Source organism: Balaenoptera ricei, chromosome 7, assembly GCF_028023285.1.
Source record: "Balaenoptera ricei isolate mBalRic1 chromosome 7, mBalRic1.hap2, whole genome shotgun sequence".
Lineage (NCBI taxonomy): Eukaryota > Metazoa > Chordata > Mammalia > Artiodactyla > Balaenopteridae > Balaenoptera > Balaenoptera ricei.
Genome location: NC_082645.1, coordinates 75035006 through 75055538, shown reverse-complemented (window position 1 = coordinate 75055538; position 20533 = coordinate 75035006). Strand labels below are relative to the sequence as shown.

General features: G+C 34.0%; 1 protein-coding gene across 7 annotated transcripts in view; it reads right to left on the bottom strand.

Moving 5' to 3' along the window:
• GULP1 (GULP PTB domain containing engulfment adaptor 1) overlaps positions 1–20533 on the bottom strand; it is an 812392-nt gene that overhangs the window by 534693 nt on the left and 257166 nt on the right. For 5 of the 7 annotated variants that reach the window (XM_059928297.1, XM_059928303.1, XM_059928296.1 and 2 more), the window contains one exon: positions 13104–13176. The exons of the other annotated variants lie outside the window; for them this stretch is intronic. The gene's annotated coding sequence lies outside the window, so the exon portion shown is untranslated. The remainder of the gene's footprint in view (positions 1–13103; positions 13177–20533) is intronic. 7 annotated transcript variants of the gene reach the window in all.

Below are 20533 nucleotides of genomic sequence, written 5' to 3'. Positions count from 1 at the left end.
TAGGTCTTGGTTTGTTTGTTTGGAGGAGGAAAAGGGACATGTACTAATTTAATGAGAAATTCATACTTTCTTATGAAGTATATAAAGGTCATTAATATATCACTATACCCTATCTCCTATGGCAGTGAAAGTATATTTTGTTGACTGTGACCAGGAATACTACAATGAAAATGATAATTTTAAAGTCAAGGACTTCACATTTATAGATGATTTCTAAACTTTAATTATTTGTCTTCTTCATGCTGAAAATTATTTTATAATATCTAAGAATAAACTGAGGAATTCTCTAAAAATATTTGCAAAAGAATAAGATGAAAGGTATGGGAAAAAGTTAGGTAACATGGATAGTTCTATGGATTTCAAAATTAATTTAATGCATGCCACAAAGGGACAAAATTAACAAGCACAAAGGAAAAGAGACCAAATAAAATATATAAAATAAAAAAATATCTTAAACTTGTAAAAGACATGAACCTTTGACTGAAAAGTCCACACAGAAAGTCAGGTAAGATTAATAATTTTAAAGATTTCCACCTAGATAAATCCAGATAAAATTTAGAACCCTAAAATTCTGCATCAGGAAAACAAAATAATATCTTAAAGAGTACAATTTAGATAGGCATCAGTCACAGACACATACTAGAATATGTTAAATATAGATTAAGTGGATGCCTTCTAATACCTGAAGAAAAAAATTTTCAACTTAGAATTCCAAACTCTGTCTCAGTCAGTGTGAAAAAAAAAAAAATCTCCTTAGACATAAAAGAAACCAGGGATTTGCTTCCAAAATATTCTTCCTAAAAGAATTACTCAAGTTTTTAGTGAGACAAATAGAGAAACAAAATAAAGCAAAAGATCAGTTATCAGTTGTGTTCACCAAATGCTAGAAATATGGAAAACAAGGCAGGTGTGTAAAGTAATAGAAATAGAAATTCTCTTTTATTTCTAGTTTTCTGTGAGAGTTTATCATAAACTGGTGTTGGATTTTGTAAAATACGTTCTCTGTGTTTATTGAAACGATTTTGTGGTTTTGCTCTGTACTCTTTCAATATGGTGTATTATATAAGTTGTTATTTTTGGATCTTAAACTGACCTTGCATATCTGGGAGAAATACCAGTTGGTTGTAGTTTATAATCCTTTTTCTGTGTTGCTGGATTTAGTTTGTTAATGCTTTGTTGAGAATTTTTGCATCTTTATTAATAAAGATAATTTCTAGTTTTATTTTCTCATAACATCTTAGTCTGGCTTTTGTATCAGGGTACTTCTGGCCTCATAGAATGAGTTGGGATGTATTCTTTCTCTCTTTTCTAGAAGAATTTAGGAAGAATTGGTATTATTTTCTCTTAATTTTTTTTTTTTTTTGATAGACTTCACCAGGTAAATATCAGAGCCTGGGTTTTGCTATGTGGGACAGCTTTAAATTACTAATTCAATTTCTTTATGTGATCTGTTTATTATAGATTTGCAAGATGTAAAGGAGCCTGTGTCAGAATATAAATCAATTCACTGCTTCCTTCTTTGAGAAAGTTTTGCTGTGAAAAATATTTTAAGTCAGCTACCTAAAGAGTGTGCTTAATGAAGTAACTGGTTTACAATCTGGTGCACGCTCCTTGTCATCACTGACAATAACAAATATTTCATGGATGAGTACCTGACCATGGACTACATTTTGAACAGCAATAATCTACAGTATGAAGATTAATCAAGACACTTTGGCAACAAATCGATAACCTGAACTATTTAATTCCATAAAGTAAGGATTTATTATGTTATGCTGGGCTGTATCATCCATTTTCTTAGTACATTTAGGCTGCTATTAACACAAATACCATAGACTAGGAGGCTTACAAACAACAGAAAATTATTTCTCACAGTTCTGGAGGCTGGAAAGTACAAGATCAACATGCTGACAGATTAAGTATCTGGTGAAGACCTACTTCCTGGTTCATAAATGGCCATCTTCTTGCTATAATCGCACATAGTAGAAGGGAAAAGGGAGTACTCTGGGGTCTTTATATAGGGCACTGACCCCATTCATTAGGGCTCCACCCTAATGACCTAATCACCTCCCCAAGGCCCCACCTCCACATACCATTACTTTGGGGATTAGGATTTAACATATGAATTTTAGGGGGACACAAATAGTCTACAGCAATCATGGAACCTAAGGATAGGGATATAGACAGGTCTAAGGTAGGGTCTAGAGTAATGAACTGAAAAGTCCTATTAACAATCCAGAAAATACATTTCCTCTCTCAATTTTTTTGCTCTAATCAACTTTCTCAGCTTCTCTTTCACATGGTACAATGTAGCCACCTCAAAGTACTAAGTTACATATTTTGGTTTCATTCCAGCATGGATAGGTGTCTATTTGTCCCTATGATGATCACTTCTTATAAATGGGCATTATAATATAGTACAAACATGTTTAGGGGCTCCAATATTGAGGATGCAAGAGGCATGCAGCAGAGAAGGTAGTCTGGCAGACACTGCCAAAGTGTGTCCTATTTATAATCTGATATGATTGCTCTTAAAAATTACTTTTGGGATGAGTTTGAAAAACTTGTGGCACATTGCTTTGAATGTGTCCAGTGTTGGTAAATCTTTCAGGGAAAAATTCACTTTTCAGACAGCCATATTTTTAAACTTGTCATTTGAATCCATTGGGTTTTTGGTTCTGAGTATGTAGCCTTTAGCCAAAAAAATAAGGTGACAGTATCAATAATTAGTCTGATATCCTGTGTTGATTGTAAATTATCTGCAGAACTTACTAAAGAAGATTCTCAAAATGTATGAGTGATGGAGGAATGTATAAACTCCCAACCCAAGTATATAATTTAAAAAACAATGTTTATTCAGATATATGTATTCTTCATTAATATTTGTTATTCATTATATTCATGAATTCCAGGTCACAAACAGTAGATGTGAATAAATAGTGCTTAATTAACAGAAGGGAGGGTTGGTTAAAAAATATGTATGTATATTCATATGTAATTATATATATATATACATATACATATGTGTGTAGTATACAAATATATACACATATATGTGTACATATATAAAACATATATGTCACCTCATTAGCATAGCAAAGATACTCCTATCACTGAGGACATTTCAAAGGTTTTAGGAGTTGTCTACCAGAAACTGGGAACAATGACCAAATATAATTTTTATATACCACAGAAGTCCATTGTAATTCTTATCCTTGTTCTTCTCTAGGTAAGGTGTATTTTTTCTTTGGCTTCTTTCAAGAATTTCTTTTTCTTCAGTTTTCTGCAGTTTGAATATGCTATGCTTACATATGGGGTTTTTGGTCTTTATACTGCTTGCTGTTCTCTGAACTTTCTACATCTGTGGTTTGTTGTCTGTCATTAATTTTTAAATGTTCTTGGAGTAACTATTCCAAACATTTCAGTTTCTCTGTTATCTTTTGTTTCCCCTTCTGGTATTATAATTACACATATATTACACCTTCTGAAGTTGTCTCACAGTTTTTGGATATTCTATTTTTTAAAAATTATTTTTCTCTTTGCATTTCAATTTGGGGACCTTCATACTTTCAAGCTTACGTGAATGAGTTAATTCCACAAAGAAAAAAGTTAGATCATTGTATCATGGTTCTATTTATATCCATTTTACTGTCTCTGAAGAAAAAACCTAAAACACTATTGATTTACTCCGTGTATTTACGGGTTCAGAGAATTAAAGGCACACAAATTTTGCACATGTTGTCAGTGAGCAACATGTTTTATTAGTGTTGAGCAGAAAAACTATAGTATGGAAATACAATAATACAATATCTGATATTTTTATTTCAATAAACTAAAATTGATATACATACAAAATAATGAACACACACATATACACATGCATACACATATTTCTTAACTAGATTTATCCAGAGGGAAAGAGGAGCAGATTTCCAAATTTGGAACCCGGAGAATTTAGATCCTTATGCAGTGACGGTATGACCTAGAATTCTTTTTCTTCTGTTTAAGAATCTTTGGGTTAATTCAAATTTGAAAAGCCCAGAATAAAATGAAGTTTATTGATTTATGATAAATCTTAGCAGCAAAGTTCATTTTTGTAAGGACAAAAAAAGGGCGACTAAGAGGAAAGTATTTTCAGATACTGAACAATCAGCAATTTAAGCAAAATCTGTCAAAACCAGATTTGGTTTTGACAATCCATCCTAAATAGACTTGTTTTGTATTCCTATCTCTGGCTTCAAAATAACAGTACAACTGAAACAGTGTAGTCTTCTATAAAGGGTAGACTCTCTTTGTTGTAGCATGAAAAAATAGTGAGGGAGATGAAATAATTTAATTCTATTCTCAATGAACTGAATTCGAGTAAATTCATTTATTATTAATATCCAACATAATTATTATGGTTACTTCAAGGGACATAAACAAACAAAGTATATCTTTAAATTCCATTTCTAAAAGACTTTTTGGAGGGCGATTCTTCTTTATTATGTTTGAAAACTGGCTATTATTTTAGTTTTATGTTTAAAAAGTCTGAACCCTTTACAAATTCTTCAAAATAGATTCTAGTCTGTACTGATTATGTCACACAACAAAGCTTAAGCAAAGAATTTGAACAATGTAAAAATTCTGTTAGTAACCAAAGAAAAAGAATACAAGAGAACAGCTTTTTATATTCAAAGCAGGTACCTGACTAATTATCTTTTATTGATGTAGAAATTATCTTGAAGGAAATGAACATCATAGTATTGGCCAGGTTAGTTGAGAATTAATTTTGAAATCGAAGAAAACCAAAGTAGAGAGGGCAGTGTTGCTAAGAAAAGATCCAGCAGTCTCTTGTTAGAAGATCAAGGCAGGGAAGTGTTGTAAGTGAGTGTTCCTTGGAGTGGTAGAGTAGGCTAACTTAACAAGGGACTTTTACACTTCAAGGGAAGGGCAGTGAGTGCAATTCTGCCAAGCAGGTTGATAATTAAACTTAACAGCAAGTCACAAATATAGTTCTCTCTTTCCCAGGCTATAGACAGAGAGATGATGCCTAAGGGGTCTACAACCAGAATAGTGCTAAAATAAATCAAACTTTCTAGAACAATAATCACAGAGAATTAGGAAGAAATTTAGCTTTTTGTACAGGCTCAATGCACAGAATTTAAAACCATAATTAGGTTTTTTGAAGTAGAAAAAATAATAATAGCTTATTTGTAATGTCTGAAAAATTTTTATCTGTGTCTGTTAGAGAAGTATTATTCCAAATGATATTTCTATATTATCAATTTTAGCTATTTAAGTTATCCTATAGGTTATCCTGCTACAGTTTAAAACACTTTGTCATTATGAAACAAGGCCGGTGTTACTATCATTTGTGAAATTTAGTTGGTTTTATCTGTCTCCCAAGTACAGCTTTTACCTTTTACTAGACTCACTCTTATTTTGCAATATTTACTACATAAAATTACAGCTATTTGAAGAGCTCTGGGACATGCATTCAAATAAACAAGCACTTATCTGAATATCCTTCAAAATAATTTTTGAAGTAAATTCAGTGATATAACTGGGATTGTTATAATTCTTGTGATATGTTAGAATTTCCACATATTTGCCAACTTAGCATGTTGAATCTATGCTTGCTTGTCAAGATCTGGAATAGACCTTGTAAATTTGCAAGAGAATAATGAATATCTTCAAATATCTAGATAGCAAACTGTGGCATTTGCTTATTTCCGTGGTGTAAACCCACCCATTATGGCCAAATTCAAGCTACTCATGAGTCATCACTGAACAGAGTTGGGAATAGATGTGCACACAGTTGAACACAATTCATTATACAGTGTTTCCACCTTACCAATATAATAGACAAAAATAAGTCTGAACATATATTAATTTATTTTTTAATAATGGCTATATTTAATAAGTGGCTCACAAAATGCCTAAAAATTTGGTCATTAGCTCTCACAAGCTGGTAGGAGCTGGCTCCAGCATATCACCAGCTATCTCAATTAATCTGCACGCTTCCTTGTCCTTTCCTTCCTTTCTATATTCACATTGTGACTAGTTGGAATTTGCCTAAAATACTTCCTCAAATTATCAGCTGCCCCAATAATGCCCTCTTCTATTTTGCTATTTCCAGTGTTCATAATTGATTTTAATAATTATTGAGCAAACCAGGATGTGCTAATATTGTATAAAGCCAGCACAGTCACACACATATCAACTAATTAGAGCTGCTAGATGATTGAGACAGCTGCTTCTCCTGAATAATCAGCTCATTGGATATTGATATTTTGCCAATAGATGGCTTAAAAGGTATGTCTTGGAGCCACTATTTGGGTAAATACACAACTCATTATGTACATATAGGTAACTTGAATGACTTGATCTTGATCAAAAACAAACAAAAAATAGTTTATAGCTAAGAGTCAATCATCAGTGGAGGAATGAGATCTGTCCTCATGCTGTAGCTTATTGACTTAATCAATTTGCTTTTTGGAATTCTCCGAGAGATAAAAACACTCACAGCAGTTTGGCTAATAACCCGCTGCTTCAGCTAAATAACAGTGCCAGAATCTATGAGTTATAATGTAACATTAAGGAGTATAAAGACAGTTATTCTCCAGAGGATGTTTCAAAATCACAGTGAAGTAACAAGCAATTCGTTAAGGATCCTTCCCCACCAGTTGCCAAAGCATTAGCATTCCATCTGCCAGGCAGTGGGATTAGCATATCCCCAGTGAAGTTGTTAATGGCAACTTTCAGAAGACTAAATCAGTGCTTTGTAAAATCTCTAGGAAATCATGTTGAACACTGTATTAACGTCTTTCTTTAGATATATATTACGTTAGCCTTTTTTCTTATTGCTTACTTATATTCATTTGTTTCAGCATCTATTAGATGATGAATGGCAGCACCACTAGACACTGGAACTTTTTTCTTTTTTCCACTTGAGCAATTGAAAGCAATGTTATATTTACCCCTGTTAGAAATAGCCCAAGAGAATTGATATTGTTTTAAGTCAAGTTTTGGCAAAAGCTTTATCCAAACTGAAGCATTTTGAAGAATAGGGGATGCACTGTGCAGGACTTTTCTGGGCTTGCATGTTCACAATGCCTGATACTTTCATCAACCTCCATTGATTCATAGCTATGATCTTTGAAAGTTATTTGCAATGTGTGCTAGCAAAAGTACTTCCTATGGTGTTTGTCCTGAAAAATGCCTTTTTATAAATGTTTTCTAACATTTCAAACACACTTGAGACTAAGTCGAAGACTCCATATCTCACTGGTTAGAAACATGGTTGATCAAAATTAAGGCTGCAAAAAACAGTCTATGTCTACTTTTAGATTAGGAGAATGTTTCCCTGCTAGGTGCACTCTGGGAATATTAATTAAAGATAGGAAGCAAGATCAGAGTGGTGGATTTTGTAAATTAATAACCCCAGGCTAGCACTATTAGGGTTTTGTATGCAAACAGTCTGAGAGAGTTATGAGACGGCTTTATTGTTTTAATAAAGAATTACAAACATCTGGCAGTTTATAAAAAGTTCTTTAGTCTCTATGTTTTGTTTCTCTTCATCCTGCTCCTTTTTTTTGGCACCAAAATTACTTTAGATGTTTTTGATCTCAGAAAGTTATTAATGTCTGTTTATCTCAACCAATTTTTATAAAACAAAGGAAATACTGTTTTATATTTCTTTCAAGACAGATGCATAATTTATAGCCAATAGATTCAGCCTAATTTCTTTTAGATAGAAGGCATACTTATTTTTTGTGTATTGTTTCTTATTTCAAGCAAACAATTGCAAATTATTCCATGTAGTGTAATACTACTTCAGTGACAAACAAGTGTATGATGGCTGAATAAATAAGACAGTAGCTTATTTCTTGCTTTCCTAAAGTTCTGATTGTGAATGGCTCTTCTCTAAGATAGGACACATATTCTTCCCATCTTGCTGCTGTACCATCATCAACATATGGCTTCCAAGATCATTTTGCCCATCTGCATGAGGCCAACTAAAGAGGAAAGTGGATAAAGAATCCCATGTAGAAGGCTTGGAAGTGATATACCTCTGCTGGAAGTTATATACCTTTGTTCACATTCCATTGGCTAGAACTGAGTCATTTGACTATGCCTAACCAAAAGGAAAGTTAGGAAAAATAGCTCAATTTGTTCATAACTTAAGAAGGAAATGGATCTGGTGATCATCTAGCAATCTTTACTATGGTAAATTATAGAATAATACCAGGTCACTATGAAATGAAATGATGCATTCTATGAACTTTAGCATATTAATGTTTGCCAGTATAGTGAAACAATGCTTCTTAAATATTCAAGCTACAATTCTAAAAAGGAAATAAATAAAGGCATATATACATATATATTACCTTTCCTTTTGTTCACATTAAAGTGACGTAAATTCCTTTGTACTGATATTCATTCATTCACTTATTCATTCAGTATACTAAAATAGCCAGGTTTTATATTTTGCCTTTTTTTTCAATGCTGTTTTTTCCCACTTTGTTTCTATTAATGGACCATGTATTAGCAATCTTGAAAACATTAAAGGTATAAATAAGAAGGTATTATAGTTCTGCAATCTTAACATATGAATAATACTTTGAATATAAATTTGATGCTATTTCAAATCCTAGAGGAATTTAGTATGCTAATCTTATCTTCTTAAATTGTCTGACTTATCTGTATTTTATGATAGTATAATCTTTCTATACTTAGCACAATATACACTTTCATGTACTATTAGAGAACATTATGAAGGACAAATAAAATTATTATTAGTCAGAAAATTGATTAATAGTAGAAAGAAGACATGGAACATTTTATCTTTAGCTACTAATTTGGATGCTCATAATAACTGAAATTTACTTCATCACTTGAGGAAAATGACTCCTAACTAGCCACTGTATTTCCATTCTTTGTATCACCCTCTTAAAGTCAATGAATTAGAAAGGTAACTAAGGATGAAACCTCTAAAATGTTCTTCCATTCATAATATCCAACACTGGATACTTATCCAACATTTTGCATATGTTTTCTTTCTTGTGATTTATAGGGCTTGTGTTTAATTAGAAAGCATCTCTCCCAATCTAAAGAGACGGTTACAGATGAATCAATTATTATGAGCAGAGACTGGAATACAGGTAAATGAAGGAGCCCTTGAACAATATTGCTCATAACTGGTTGTAGTAGGCTGAATAATTGCCCCTAAATATATCCATGTCTTTGCCACATACAGAGTCATAAACCAAGGAAAATAGGCAACACTTGCACAGGCAAGGAAACAGATTGTCACCTAGAGCCTCAAAGACAAACCACCCCACTGACACCTAGACTTTAGACGAGTGAGATTGATTTTCGATTCTGATTTCCAGAGTAATAGATTAAGTTTTTTTTGTTTTTAGCCACTAAGTTTGTAGTAATTTGTTAAAGTGGCTATAGGAAATGAATGCACTGGTATATAGCCAGATATCTATGCTGTAATTGGGAGAGACTGAGTCAATTCCTTTCCTACAGCAGTGGCTTAATACCGTGCCATATTTACTGCTCAGATGTTTAAGAGGATGAGAAAGTCGAAGGTAATAATATGTGCTTTTGCGACATTTGAGAATATTAGTGGCCAGATGTTAGTGAATAATAAGGCTAGGAAGAGGCAGGGGATTAAAGAAGAAAATCATGAGCAACAAAAGCCAAGAGTAAACTATGTTTTTCTTTCTGAATGGGCTTTCCTACTTAGTTTCTGCTGCCCACAGAACTACTGTCTTCCTTATGAAACAGACACTGTTTTCTGCTAAAAACCTGTATCTCTCTTTCTCTCTCTCACACACACACACACGCACGCACGCACACACGCACAAACACACACACCCCTCATCTCTGAGGAATCAGGTCTAATATCAGAGCTAGCTGAGGCTTTCATATCTAATTTTACAAATGGATATAAATTACTTTGATAAATCTTTGGGCCCCACTCCATAACATACTAGACATGATAGGTGGCACCAAATGTGCCCACACTTAGAATAACATTTCATAAATTCTGGAAGTGTTGATTCTGAACTCATGTACAGGATGTCCTCTCTCCATTTCTTGCCAATCTCTGTCCTTACAAAAATTTTAAAAACTCACAATTACTGATGCCACTGATGACGTTCTTTAGCCATTTTCAAAGCCAAATATTTGATGGTTGTGTTACATCATCTACCATTAAAAAAGAAGCATACACCTTGTAGGCCTCTTTTTGTTGTGGAGGTGACATGTTCCACACCTAGAAATATTGGATGAAATGCAAAGCTGCCAAACTTGAGTTAGGCCTGGAGTAGAAAAGGGCTCAGCAGCAGGTCAAAGCTCCCACGCACGCAGTCCTGCTGCTAGGGCCGTACACTCTACCAGACCTAAGGTGATGGATATGTCAGTGGTGGGAAAAGGTGCTGTGTATTTTGATAGAAAACCTCAGTGGGAGAATGGCAATGCAGACTCAGGGGGTTTAGAGCAAGATTATGTCATTCATAGTGGGGAATTATACGTTTTCTGAAAAACAGCTCCTGGCCTGTTACTAAGTCTTAGTAGAGACAAAACACTTAACCGTGTTTCCAGAAATGCCCTTTGTGAACTGCATTTGGTTTTCTCCTAAGTCAAAAAACTGGAGAGGCTCAACAGCAGGGTATGTGAGATGGGGTCTGGGTAGGACCAGAAGGCACAAATAAACTGCATGAGCAGGTGGCCAGAATTCCCATATCATGCACTATATTTACACAGAGTCCTTTCTTTTGTTATAACCTATCGTCATAAGCAGGTTCTGTATAACCAGCTAAAGGAGGATGAAAGAGCCCAAACTTGGTTGACATATATGTTTTCCTGCATCCATGCAAGCCAAAAATGGATGGCAACTGCGTTATAGTCACATGGTGTCCTTGATGGACAGTAGAAAGAGTTGTAGTGTATCTGGTCATCCACTTAGTATAGAAGAAGTGATTTGAGGTGAATATGTAAATTTGTGGGCAGTCATCAATGGCCTGGCTGTTTTGTGAGTGGTCTGGAAGAAAAGAGGATGGAAAATTAGGGACAAAGAATCCTTGGGTAGAAGTGTGTGGTTGTAGACATAGAGTGTGAAGATTTCTATATCACATACTAACATTTACCAGAACATATTCATTGTGAAAGAGGCACTGAATAACCAAATAAACAAGAAAGTTTGGTCAGTTGATGTTAGCCAAACTTCATCCATCAGTCACCATGGAACTGACACAATCAGTACGTGTACAGACTGACCACATTGCCAGAGATTGATGCTACACATGGGCTTAACAGCATGGGCTCCTACTTACAAAAGCTGATTTAACTAAGGTGTCTCTGAATGCCGAATCTTCCAGTAACAGAAACCAGCACTGAGTCCTAAATATGGCACCATTCCTTGCATAGACCAACTTGGTTACTTGGGTGCAAGTCAGTTACATAAGTCTCCTTTCATCTTGGAAAGGCCAGTGATTTGTCCTAACGAGAATAGTTACAACTCCCCAATATGAACGTGCCTTTTCTGTCCAGAGTGTCAGCAAGCACTACTAACCATGAGTGATTACATGATGTCTGATCTACAGACTTGGAATCTCACAGAAAATATCATTTGACCGAAGGACCCACATCATAAAACAAAAGCAATATAGGAATGAGCCCATGACCATGGGATCCTCTATTCATATTGTATTCTGCACCAGAGGCAGACCGACTCATAGAAGGCACAGTTGAAGTACCAGTTAAGAGGCAATATTCTTTTTTTTTTTTTTTTTTAAACATCTTTATTGAAGTATAATTGCCTTACAATGGTGTGTTAGCTTCTGCTTTATAACAAAGTGAATCAGTTATACATATACAATATGTTCCCATTTCTCTTCCCTCTTGCATCTCCCTCCCTCCCACCCTCCCCATCCCACCCCTCTAGGTGGTCACAAAGCACCAAGCTGATCTCCCTGTGCTATGCGGCTGCTTCCCACCAGCTATCTATTTTACATTTGGTAGTGTATATATGTCCATGACACTCTCTTACCCTGTCACATCTCACCCCACCCCCTCCCCATATCCTCAAGTCCATTCTCTAGTAGGTCTGTGTCTTTATTCCCGTCTTGCCACTAGGTTCTTCATGGCCTTTTTTTTTTTCCTTAGATTCCGTATATATGTGTTAGCATACAAAAGTGTCATGTACCACAATGTTCATTGCAGCTCTATTTACAATAGCCAGGACCTGGAAGCAACCTAAATGTCCATCGACAGATGAATGGATAAAGAAGATGTGGCACATATATACAATGGAATATTACTCAGCCATAAAAAGAAATGAAATGGAGGTATTTGTAATGAGGTGGATGGAGTTAGAGTCTGTCATACAGAGTGAAGTAAGTCAGAAAGAGAAGAGGCAATATTCTGCAGAGATGGAGTGTCATCCTTCATTTAGCAGTGATCTGAGAATCGAAACAATTACACAGCATACTCTAGATTAACATGACTTTAGTGTTCCATTATCTTCACCAATTTAACTTTACAATTCCAGAAAACATTTGTCCAGGAAGATAAAAAGGTAAGTTACTTTACTGTTTATACCAGGAATTTCCTGAAAGATCCATAAACTCTCCAATAGAAAAGCAACAAACAACAATTTACACTCCAAGACTCTTCGGACTCCTTGCCTCAGTATCTTTACCCTCCTGTGTCCACCAATGTTAAACTATTATGTCATGATCCTTACCCAATCCTAACCAAGTCTCTATGTTTGAAAGACCTGCCTTAGAAGAAACTTCAAAATCTCAGTGTCTAGTCTTTGTACTTCCTTCCCTGATATGATACTAAGATTTTATTAAGGTAGTATTCTTCTTTACTATGATAAGCAATAATCTCAGCTTTATTTTTCAATAGGTTTTTTTCATTGGTATTTTGGGAGCTGGCAATCAACAGATGTTTGACTGTACAGAAGCTTCGAATTTACTTCATAATGAAATTGAGGTATACACTATATATAAATTTCTTACATTTTCTTTAAATATTTTTCTTCCTATTCTATTGTTAAGCATGTGTTAGGTATAAAATGTATAGATAAATGAATCTCATACCTCCAGTGTTTGTGCAGATGCAGGATCTGAATTTGCCAGCTTCCTTGTCAAACATTATTTGCTCCAAGAAGTGCTATTGAGATAAAAACCTTTGGTTATATTTACAATGGCACATCTAAAGCAACCTGAACATATGTAGAAAATAAAAATAATCATAAATAACAGATGCCAGATACAGATTTTCTAGGAATAGTGCTAGAATGCATGTATAACTGCCTAATAACTTTGACTTTGCTGTTTAAGGATGAATAGTTTTCTTTAGAGATGTACAGGGACTTCACAATTTCTATTTATTAATTTTAATAAGAATAGGTGACAAAAGTGTTATGAATTTGGTACATTAACCATGAAAAACTCCAGGGATGGTCATTCTCTTAATATGATTTGAGGTCCTTTCTGCTAGACCATTCATTTATGCATTGCTGTGACTGGCCTTTGTAAATCTGAGAAAGTCCTGAGAGATATGATATTCCATTCTATTGGCAGATTTCTCTCAGTAGTGAGGAATGAAGAACTAATTGGTAAATGGTTCTGATAAATGACCTTTATCTAGACATTCTTTTTTATTCTTTTTTCTTTAACCTAGGAAGAGAAATATTTTATTAAAATTGAATAAAACTTTTTTTATTGCTAATGTAAATAAAAAAGAACACCTCAATTATCAAGATTACAAAAATAGTGCATATAAATCCATTGATCTAGTAATTTTCAAAAGGAAAAAAAATGTTTTATATATGATGAGTCAGGTAAATCTAAAATCAAAATAACACAAAGCAAATGTGTTGTATTTTTCCTCCTGCTATTATACAAAAGTATATTAAATTTAAAAATATAAAGAAAAGAAATACCTAGGACAGAGATATTATATTTTTTTATGATAAGCTGTTATATTTGTCAGTTAATAGCCTAAGCCAGTTGTTCTCAAAGCCTGACCCCTGCATCAGCAACTTCAACATCACTTGGGAATTTGTTTAAAAGACAGATTCTCAGACTCTACCACAAACTTACAGAATCAGAAATTTGGGGAATAGGGCCCAACAAACTGTGAGTTTACAAGCCCTCCAATATAATTCTAATATACACTAGCCTAGGAAAAAATTTAAGTTTATGTTGTGCAAACACAGATCAATCAGTAACTATTCGGTAACTATTATTTGCCCAGAGAGTAAAAACAAAAAAGGTATGTATTTGGAAATAAGAAAGCGGTGTATTAAAATATAAACCTAAGTAGTGCTACACTGAGCACCTCAGTTCCCTCATCTTAAACATGTATGGAACTAAATAATCTCTCAGTTTCCTTCCATTTCTAAGAATCTGTAATCATTTGACTGAAGTAATAACCTAAATAAAATGTTATTGTAAGCATAATTAATGGAAAAAAATGTCTATAGCTTAACATGAAATGACGACTCTTAGTGGGGAGAGGTTGAATCAAGAGCTGAAGAAAGGGTAAAATTTGCATACACTTAGAAAAGAGGGGCACATTCCAGGTGGGACAAATGCCTTGAGCAAACCCATGGCAGAGGCAAGGAGCAAACATCCAGTGCCCAGGCAGAGAGCGAGCTGGGACATGGTGGGAACTAGGGGAGGGAAATCTCCGGGCCCTCACGGCAGGCTGAGAAGTGGGCATGTGTTTCAGAAGCCCATGAGGTTTACAAGCATAGGAGTGCCATGGGATAGCAGTGTTTTGTTGTTGTTGTTGTTGTTACTGCTTAACTCTAATAGATATGGTTGATTGATGCAAGAGAAACGGTAGGAGTCTGTTAAAGGAAGTTGGTGGCAGATAAAAAAAGCCCAAACTACAGTGATTTTAATGAGATTTGAGAAGTGGAAAAGCAAAGAAAGGACCTAAGGATTTTGATTGTGGGCCTATAGGAAAGGGAAGACTCAATTGTTGTGCCAGTGGTCCTCTGGGTTCCTGTTGGTTGTTTGATTTACTTGTTACTCTGCAAGTCAAATTTATGTGATCTGAAACACAAGTGGAAAAAATCTAGCATATAAACAATACAAAATTGTTGTTTGAATAATTTTTACACTGCAGTGATTTGGAAAGTGTAATATATACATAGTTATTATGTCATTGATTATGTATTTTTATAACCATCAGAATGGCTAAATGTACTGATACTGGAGTCAGATTTATAAATTCAACTCCCACTTTAGTCACTAGCTCCTATATGATCTTAGGCAAATTACTTCATCCTTCTTAGTCTCATTTTCTGTTTCTAAATTTTTTAACGTAATAATAATGCCTATGTCATTGGGTTAGTGTGAGGATTAAATAAGGAAATCGATGTAAAACTTAACAAAGAGGCTGGCACATGGTAAACATTCAATAAATGTAAACAAGTATCATTGAATTAAAAAAAAAACAGATCAAATGGTAATTAATAATTTCTTACTGGATTAATAAAAAAACTTATGTGTAAAACTTTGCATGAAACATTATTGATATCTATAATTCATCTAGAAAACTTAAAATATGTATTTTGAATGTGTAGTGATCTATAGATATATGAACATGGATGAAATCTGTTTTGCAAAAATTAATTTATCTTTAGTTAATAATTATTGGAAAATATTCTCCAATCTCTTTAGTTATAATTCATAATTTTTGCTTCTTAGACAGCTTTAATTTTTCTGAAAATATGTCCTAATGCATTATGTATTTTTAGATAATTGACTTACATCATTTAAAATATTTAGTTTGACCTAACTGAATGTTCATACTCTTAGTTTATTATTTAGAATCAATAAATAACTTCACTGATACAGATTTAAAATGTTGTTCCAAGAACATTTCTGACATTTTCATATTTTATTCTTACATAACAGTGATCTATTCATTAATTTACATCATTACCTCAACAAATAGATTAATTCCTGATTTTATTTCCATTAATACACTTTTTAAAATAGAGGGTACAGCAGATAGATGTTACTGACTTTCTCAATGAAGATGATGTCACTCTATTAACTTAATTTTATTTCTCCAGGGAAGAGACTGCTCCTTGTGCCTTTCTAGTACATTGTCAGCTGGTGGTTTTTCTGGTCTTATATAATAAATCTATTTTAACATGCTCACTTTTCTGAGCCTTCTGCCTGCTTTCTCAGTGCTCTGCATAAGTAGTTCTGACACTTCTGCCTCATTTACTTGGTGCTTCTAAGCTTCACGGAACAATTTCTTGAAACATATTATGCCTATCTCCAGTATTCTTAATGCATTTTTAAATGTTAAATGATGCATGAGTGCTCCTGTATGAACAATTTCCTATCAGCCTTTGTTTCACCTTCCCTGGTCTAACACTCTCAAAATCCATTTTCTAGCATGTTCTTCAGATTCCTGCCAGTACATATGAGCCTGGACCTGTAGGTCCTTTGTTGTATAATCTTCTTTCCATAGCAGGAACTGTACTTTTCCACTTGAGTTCTGGTGAGACTTGACCCTCCTTACTGGTCTAGAAGCAATAAGTGGAGGTGGAGACACATCAAAGGAAGCCACAAATCATTTTTCAAGGCATTAACTTCAGTGAGGCCTTTCCATAATCTCCAAGTAGCATGAGGCTGTGTTCCTCTAGCAAGGATGGAATCTCCACAGCCTGCTTTAAGTGTCCAGGGATATCTAGGCATTTAAAGATCTCTGGCGGCTCCACCCAAATACTCTGGCTTCAGGTCTCACTCTTTCCTTATTAGGGCTCAGGTTTCAACATGAGAGACCTGTTATGGCTATAAATTAAGTTTTCTATGAGGTAAATTCCTCTTACAATTAAGACTGATTTTCAACACACACTTACCTCCAGCTATGGAAGATAAGGATTTTCTAAAGTGCTGCCAAGGACATTTTCTGGGTTTCATACTGTACTCTAAATTATTTGATTTGCTAATATATGTCTTTTACTTACTTTCTTGGGACTTCTGTGATGTTAATAATCACCAACAACACAATCTCTGTAACAAACCATTGTATTCATTCTTTCATGTACTAGGGCTATTACATAACCCACTGCTAACCTTCCACCTGTGTTATATCCTAATCCATGCTAGTAATTGAATTGTACAGAATGTTATGGATTATTATCACCTCCGTTACCACCAGCAAGGGGGTCCTCGTTGACATCCTGGCAGCAAGTGATCTAATTCCAGAATCCCATCTTTCACCTTGAGTTCCCTAGATGTGCACTCCAAGAAAAATACTTGATTGCAAGTTAACTGTAGAAAGGATCAGTAACGGAGTGGGAAGTAAAATAAGGACGAAAATAAAAGTAATAAAAGGTGCTTTAATTAGCCAGGTTACCATTGAAGGTAATTGGAGCTCAGTTTTGAGGGACACCTCTGCTACATGCCCGAGTTGTCCGATCCAAGACTCAAGAGAGCTAGGACATTTAGCCTTCAATTCACTTCTGTCAATGAATGAGTGACAATCACTAAGGACCTAGTCTAAGTCAGTTTCTGCCTGTAAAGTGTATGGGTCTAGAAAGAGTTCTCAGGCAGAAAGAAGGACATCATTGACATATAAAGGAATTGCGGGTTCCAAAGGGATATGAATGGAGCTCCAATAGTGTATACTATACTGGCTGTGTCAAGTTAGAGTAATTTGCTATCTGGAGATCAGTCATCTGGTTTGACACATCCTAAATTAGCAAACGCTTCCTAAGGATCCCAGAGAAAACGTTGACTTTAGTGTTGGTTACTAGAAAAAGAGTATGACAATCCATAGCCAGGTTACCTTTAAAGAAGTAGAGTTCTCAAAGTGGGTGGTACTGGCTTCATGGGACATTTTGGAAAATCTGTGGAGTCTTTTCAGTTAACACAAATGATATGAGGCTTAATCTTATCACTTAGTCATTCCGTAGCAGGGATATAAGTTTTAATGCTCAAGATATTCCCACAAAATTATTTTCTATTTTCCCACAGGACTTTCAAATGTAGATGAAACATGAATAATCAGAGAAAATAATTCTGTAACTTAATTTTATATGCAAACACAAAGCATTTTTTAACATTTTTCAATTTGCCAGAAATCTAGTTACTCTATATATTGAGAGTAGCTTGTTATTTATTTTATTCAAAACTTTTCTAATTTTATTGTTTTGGAAAATTAAATCAATGCTGCTCTGAGAGACCGTATCAACATAACAAAAAACTATATCAGTCTGTATTTTAAAGTTTTAAATTCACAATTACTTCTATTTATACTTATTAACTATTTATTTTAAAATATTAAGACCTCTGAAAAGTCAACACTCCTCAGTTGAATATTGCCTTGTTTGTCTCAAATCCAAACTTATTCATCATAAGTACAGGACATTTGATGAATGTAATATGTCATCTCATGTACTACTGTCACCTAAGATTTATATTCTGAAATATATATTATTTTATTATATAAATTGCATTAAGATTAGGGCATATATAAATATTTATGTTTTCAATTTTATCTTATATATTTATAAAAATAGTTTTTAGTGCTCCTTCTACCATCCATTAATGTCTTGGGGTTAAAAATTATTGCTCTAAAATGTTGCCCATCAGTTTTACTTGTGATACTTTTAAAAAATGCACAGGACCAGGTTCCATTTCCCGCAGATTCTGATTTATAATTTCTGGGTTGTGACCTGGGGGAATATGATTGGAATAATTGATAAGGTAGCTTCAACTATAGTATGATATATAAAATTATTGCCAACAATTTAGGCAAAAGGAAAATTCAAAGCTTTTTGTACTCTCTAAAATTAGTTTGTATATAAAATCAGAAACCTCATATTTTCAATGAATCAAAAATAGAACCAACTACTTCACTGTAATTACTTACCAAAAAAAATAAAATAAAATCTACCAACATTTATAAGATACACTTCTTGAGGAAAGAACAGTTTATGTATTACTGAAGTTATATCACTAAGCAAAATAGCTTAATTAATTAAATTGGTCACTTTAAAACTAGATGACATGAAATGATTTTAGAATTATAAAGAGAAGTAAATTAGTTTTAAAAAAATGAACTACATGATGATATTTACCTTACTAAAAAAAAAAAAAAAAAAAGGATTGGTTTCTATCATTACTGTGTAAAAGAATACCATAAGATGGTTCAAAAGTTCAATCTGAATAAACATTTAAGATGCTTGATTCTTGGTTGACTCTTAGCCACCAAACCTTTCAAGTCTGAAAAAGTCAACTGGAATTCTTATAAAAACAGTTGTCTTAGGATATTCTTGGCAGTTTTTTCTTTTTTCTTTTTGTTTATTTTTTTACCTCAGTTCTGGTGGGCCAGGGAAAAAAAAGGAGATGCACAGTTTTCTTTTAACATCATAATTCTGCTATGTTTTTCTTACCAAGTCAAGTTCAAAAAAAGAAAATAATTTTAAGTTAAAAGTTAAAAACCCACATGCAAAAATCAGGAAATATTCTGGCTCTATGTACTCAAACTTAACTTTCATTCCTCTTTTATTGCTTCTAATTTCCCATCCCCTCCCCACAGCATTTCTAGAAGCAGTGCCCTGCTTTTCCCACTACTTGAACCCAAAAATGGAAAGAGAAGGGTCAGAACATTATCAGTTTAATACTTTTCCTAAATATCACTGAGTGCAGTGTTCTGATCAGAAGTGTACCCTCTGATTCTAACTCTGTAATAAGTCCTAGATCATACTTCCAATCTTCTAAAATAATAATGAAAATATAATAATGCTAATAATACTAATCGTTAATATTTATAAGTTCTTGTTAGTGCCAGGAGCTATTCTAAGTGCTTCACATATTAAAACTAGTTAAATTTTAAAAACCTTAAGAGTTTGGTATTTTTATTCCTCTTTTACAGATGAAACACACACACACACACACGCACAAATGAGATCTGTTTAGAGAATCTCATCAAAGATCACTTTACATTCTAACCATTTCAAATTATTTGCACATCCTTTAAAGTATCATACTTTTTTTGAGAGGGCCTTGTCCAAGAGCATTGCAAAAGATGTTCCCTGTGCCTAGAATGCCTTCTCCTCAACCCCTCAGCACCCAGCTAATTCCAATTCAGGCATCATTTTATTGATTTTGTACCCCTCTCCAGATTCATTTAGGTCCTTATTCTTTGTTATCCAACAGTACTTTAAAGATGTCTGTATCATATTTTCTTCAAATGATCAGTGAACTCCAAGGCAGCAATTTCAACGTTTATCAATGCATTACTAGGCACTGAATAGAACTTTTTATGGTAATGGAAATGTTCCGTATCTTTGCTCACCAATACAATATTCTCTAGCCACATGTAGCCACTGAGCACTTGAATTGTGGCTCATGTGGCTACAGAACTGAATTCTTAATTTTATTTATTTATTGACTAATTTAAATTTAAATAGCTACATAGGACAGTGTAGCTCTAGAATACAGCTGACACTCTGTACAGATGCAGAGAGAATGTTAAAAAAATGAAT